The sequence below is a fragment of the Bos taurus genome, chromosome 15 (assembly GCF_002263795.3).
Source record: "Bos taurus isolate L1 Dominette 01449 registration number 42190680 breed Hereford chromosome 15, ARS-UCD2.0, whole genome shotgun sequence".
Lineage (NCBI taxonomy): Eukaryota > Metazoa > Chordata > Mammalia > Artiodactyla > Bovidae > Bos > Bos taurus.
In genome coordinates this window covers 55,545,133-55,551,151 of record NC_037342.1, presented here as the reverse complement: position 1 = coordinate 55,551,151, position 6,019 = coordinate 55,545,133, and positions in this window count along the sequence as shown.

The following is a 6,019-nucleotide window of genomic DNA, read 5'->3' as shown; positions in this document are numbered from 1 at the left end:
TGCCCATCACTCATCACCATGGACAATATTGTTTCATCAGTACTCCAACTGGTATTCTACTACATACCTCACCCTAGTCCTGGACAAATGCATTTCATCTGTAAATGTTTCATTATGCATCTCTAAGAGATACAAACTTTTCAAAAAACTGTTTTATTTTTTTACTATTATCAGACCCTCCCCAAAATTCCTTAATACAGTCAAATACTTAGTGTTTACATTTTGCTTTTTCCTTAGTTTATTTTCAGGCTGTTTAGTTTATAGGAACTGTCACGCGAGTGTATGTTCCTCAGTTCTTTGTCTCGTCACAACAAAGATTTGGAGCAACGGACATTAAAGCCCTCGGCGCGTCACAGCTCTCAGGTCTTGGACAAACCGTGCTACAGCTCTTAGGCAAATCAGTGTTACAGCTCTATTTTATTTATAAGATAGGAGGAGAATCCAAGACCCGAAGAGAAGAGAGTGGAGAAGTGCGTGGGGAGGGAGAAAGAGAGAGAGAGAGAGAGAGCGCGCGCATGCACGCGGGAGAGAGAGTCCATCAGAAAGCGCTTTGGCTCCTCCTTTTATATGTTTTTTCCTCCACCTGGGCCTGCCCTATGCAAATTGGGCTTAGCCAGGAGTGCTGTTTGTTCTGCCTGAAGTCTTCACTCTGGTCCTCGGACCTTCCTTGTCTTTTAGCCACTGCCATTTTGGACTCCTTTTCCCTATTCTACCTACCTAACAGAACCAAAGAAGGTCCATAATGAGATTGATATGTCTATTGTGTCTCTTTTTAAGAGGTTTCCCCTCCTTCATTTTTTTTTTCCTTGCAATATACTTATCGAGGAACGGAGAAGGCAATGGCACCCCACTCCAGTACTCTTGCTTGGAAAATCCCATGGACTAAGGAGCCTGGTAGGCTGCAATCCATGGGGTTGCTAAGAGTCGGACATAACTGAGCGACTTCACTTTCACTTTTCACTTTCACGCATTGGAGAAGGAAATGGCAACCCACTCCAGTGTTCGTGCCTGGAGAATCCCAGGGACGGGGGAGCCTGGTGGGCTGCAGTTGATGGGGTTGCGAAGACATGATTGAGCGACTTCACTTTCACTTTTCACTTTCCTGCATTGGAGAAGGAAATGGCAACCCACTCCAGTGTTCTTGCCAGGAGAATCCCAGGGATGGGAAGCCTGGTGGGCTGCCGTCTATGGGGTCGCACAGAGTTGGACACGACTGAAGTGACTTAGCATAGCATATCGAGGAAACCAAGTTCTTTTTCCTATAGAGTTTTCCACTGTCCAGATTTTGCTGATTGCATCTTCCAGGTGTTAACATGCTCACTTGCCCTCTGATTTTCCTATAAGCTAGTAGTTAGATCCAGAGCTGTTCTGACCAATAGTGATATATCATGAGACACAAACGCAAGTCACATATGCAATTTAAAATTTTATAGTAGTCACATGTTAAGAAGTAAAAGAAATAAAATTAATGATACTTTACTTAATATATCCAAAATATCACTCCAACATGGAACCAATAAAAAATTCTTAATATAAATTTACATTATATTTTTGTAATGTCTCTGAAATTCAGTGTGTTTCTTACTCTTAGCAAGAGTAAGAAATCTCAATTTGAATGAGCCACTTTTCAACTAAATAGCCGTAAATGGCCAGTGTCTGCTGTATTTGACACCACAGATAGAGGTTCGATCATACTTAGGGTCGGACTTTTGCCAAGAATTCTTCACGGGTGTTGTGTCCTTTCATTAGGCAGCATAAAATGTCTAGTTTCCTCTTTTTGTGATACTTATCTTAGATACATTAGATTCATTAGAATTGCAAAATATTGATGATCTAATTCTATTATCCCTCGTGAATCTTATTTTACTTGGAATATTTCTGATAAGAGAAACTTCCTCTCATCAGTGATTTGATTAACTAGTAAGTCAGTATTTGATTTTTTTCCCCCTTTATTTAGCAGTTCCTAGAGGGCTAGAGCTATCTGTAGGGCAGGTCACTCGGCTTGCAGTATGGAAAATGGGTTGCAGGGCAAGAAGGTGACTGGAGGGAGTCAGGGAGGAGGTGATTACAATCCAGGTGGCAACCCCAGCCATGGCCACCCCCCGGGCAGCCAGCCAGTTATTGTTGTTCAGTTGCTAAGTCGTGTCCTACTCTTTGCCACCCCATGGACTGCAGCACGTCAGGCTTCCCTGTCATTATCTCCCACAGTTTGCTCAAATTCATGTCCATTGAGTCTGTGATGCTATCTAACCTTCTCATCCTGTGCCACCTGCTTCTCCTGTAGCCCTCAATCTTTCCCAACATCAGGGTCTTTTCCAATGAGTCAGCCCTTCGCTTCAGGTGGCCAAAGTGTTAGAGCGTCAGCATCAGTCCTTCCAGTGAATATTTAGGGTTGATTTCCTTGCCGTCCAAGGAACTCTCAAGAGTCTTCGCCAGCACCACAATTCGAAAGCATCAACTTTTTGATGCTCAGCCTTATTATGGTCCAACTCTTATATCTGTACATGACTACTGGAAAAGCCATAGCTTTGACTACAGTACCTTCTTACCCCTAAACCTCAGGAACCTCCTTCAAAAGGTCAATAAGCACCTGCCATTCCCCAGCACTTGAAGGGCACCCTTTCTGCCCCTGCTTGGGCCCGGGGCAGAAAAATCAAGGCAACTGGCAGACTTCTGAGAGCAAAGGGTCTGGCTTTGAGACCAGCAAGCTTGGAGACAGCTTGTCTATAATCTGTCACTCAGTTTGCATGAGTAAAAGTTCATAGACCACCTGTGTGTAAAGTAGCCTGGGGTGCCCTCACAACACAGTAACATCCCAAGAGCAAGACACAGTGATTCCGGGTTCTTTGAAGAATAAGGTATTCCCTCCAAGTGAATTAAAAACTTTTTTTGAAAGTAAAGTTTTTGAGGACAAGTTTGTCCCTTAAAATATCAATTTATATTCAGCATTGTGAATAATTAACTCCCTTAAAATATTTTATGTTTTTCCATCAAACTTAAGTGAATTTATCCTTTTTCTGATGACTGAGGGCTATCCGAAGGAACAGTACAAGCCATTCAAGCTGAATTTTTTAAGCTGTTTTCTTCATTTTTGAGGTGTATTTTAAATCCATTGTGTCGAGGATCTTGAGTAGAAGCAGGTGGTATGACATGATGGAGCCCCAAGCTCTTCACAACAGGCAGAGAGTGACAGCTGAGGGTCCTCTCTTTTCCTGCCATGCTCCGGACCCAAAGGCAATTGGGTTTTGAAGGATGAATGCTAGTTTGCTTCTGTGACAAAAGGAGTCCAGGCCCATCGGAAAACCTGAGTAAGGGGCTGATTTCACTTTCAGAGGAGTGCATGGGCTAAGAAGTCAAGCGCCTTGCCTGGGTCACACAGCCAGTGAGTGGCGGGGCTGGGATCTGAGTTCCTGACCAGCTGTTCTGTGGGGCCGAGGGCTTCTCACTCAAGATGCCCAGACTGCTTCCTTCTGGCCTGTTTGTATCTGCTTCTAACGGCCTGGTTATCCATTATTTCTTTGGATCATTATTTCAACCTTGATTCCTTTCTAATTTGGTGCTGGTACTTTGTTCTTGTTCAGTCACTAAGCTGTGTCTGACTTTGTGACCCCGTGGACTGCAGCACAGTCCTCCCTGTCCTTGCTCAAACTCATGTGCTTTGAGTCGGTGATACCATCCAACCATCTCATCCTCTGTCGCCCCTTTTCCTCCTGCCCTCAATCTTTCCCAGCATCAGGGTCTTTTCCAATGAGTCAGCTGTTTCCATCAGGTGGCCAAAGTACTGGAGCTTCAGCTTCAGCATCAGTCTTTTCAGTGAGTATTTAGGGTTGATTTCCTTTAGGATTGACTGGTTTGATCTCCTTGCTGTGCAAGGGAAATCTCAAGAGTCTTCTCCAGCACTACAATTCAAAAGCATCAATTCTTTGGCACTCAGTCTTCTTTATGGTCCAACTCTCACATCCGTATGTGACTCCTGGAAAGACCATAGCTTTGACTATTCAGATCTTTGTCAGCAAAATGATGTCTTTGCTTTTTAATATGCTGTCTAGGTTTGTCATAGCTTTCCTTCCGAAGAGCAAGCATTTTCTAAAATCATGACTTTGGCCACCATCTGTAGTGATTTTGGAGCCCAAGAAAAGAAAATCTGTCACTGCTTCCACTTTTTCCCCTTCTATTTGCTGTGAAGTGATGGGACCAGATGCCATGATCTTAGTTTTTTGAATCTTGAGTTTTAAGCCAGCTTTTTCACTCTCCTCTTTCACCCTCATCAAGAGGCTCTTTAGTTCCTCTTCACTTTCTGCCTTTACAGTGGTATCATCTGCATATCTAAGGTTGTTGGCATTTCTCCCGGCAGTCTTTTTGTGTGTGTGTGTGTCTTTATTAATTTTATTTTTTTTATTTTATTTTTAAACTTTACAATATTGTATTGGTTCTGCCATATATCAAAATGAATCTGCCACAGGCATACACGTGTTCCCCATCCTGAACCCTCCTCCCTCCCCATGCCATCCCTCTGGGTCGTCCCAGTGCACCAGCCCCAAGCATCCAGTATCGTGCATCGAACCTGGACTGGCAACTCATTTCATATATGATATTATACATATTTCAATGCCATTCTCCCAAATCATCTCACCCTCTCCCTCTCCCACAGAGTCCAAAAGACTGTTCTATACATCAGTGTCTCTTTTGCTGTCTCGTATACAGGGTTATTGTTACCATCTTTCTAAATTCCATATATATGCGTTAGTATACTGTATTGGTGTTTTTCTTTCTGGCTTACTTCACTCTGTATAATAGGCTCCAGTTTCATCCACCTCATTAGAACTGATTCAAATGTATTCTTTTTAATGGCTGAGTAATACTCCATTGTGTATATGTACCATAGCTTTCTTATCCATTCATCTGCTGATGGACATCTAGGTTGCTTCCACATCCTGGCTATTATAAACAGTGCTGCGATGAACATTGGGGTACACGTGTCTCTTTCAATTCTGGTTTCCTCAGTGTGTATGCCCAGCAGTGGGATTGCTGGATCATAATCTTGATTCCAGCTTGTAACTCATCCTGCCTGGCACTTCTCATGATATACTCTGCATATAAGGCAAACAGGGTGACAATATATAGCCTTGATGAATTCCTTTCCCAATTTTGAACCAGTCCATTGTTCCATGTAAGGTTCTAACTCTTGCTTCTTGACCCAAATACAGGTTTCTCAGGAGACAGGTAAGATGGTCTGGTATTCCCATCTCTTTAAGAATTTTCCACAGTTTGTTGTGATCCACATAGCCAAAGGCTTTTAGTATAGTCAATAAAACAGAAGTAGATATTTTCCTGGAATTCCCTTGCTTTCTCTTTGATCCAATGAATGTTGGCAATTTGATTGATTTCTGGTTCCTCTGCCTTTTCTAAACCCAGATTGTACATCTGGAAGTTCTCAATTCAAGTACTGCTAATGCCTAGCTTGAAGGATTTTGAGCATAACCTTACTAGCATGGGAAGACAGCACAATTGTCTGATAGTTTGAACATTCTTTAGCACTGCCCTTCTTGGGAATTGGGATGAAAACTGACCTTTTCCAGTCCTGTGGCCACTGCTGGGTTTTCCAAATTTGCTGACATATTGAGTGCAGCACTTTAACAGCATCATCTTTTAGGATTTTAAATAGCTTGGCTGGTATTCTATCACCTCCACTAGCTTTATCAGTAGTTATGCTTCCTAAGGCCCACCTGACTTCATACTCCAAGATGTCTGGCTCTAGGTGAGTGACCACACACCTTTGTGGTTATCCTGGTCATTAAGACATTTTTTGTACAATTATTCTTTATATTCTTGCCACCTCTTCTTAATCTCTTATGCCTCTGTTAGATCCTTTCTTTTATTTATTTATTTATTTATTTTTAGATCCTTTCTTTTATCATGTCCATCCTTGCATGAAATGTTTCTTTGATATATCCACTTTTCTCAGAGAGCTCTAGTCTTTCCCATTCTATTGTTTTTTTTTTTTTTTTTCTATTTCTTT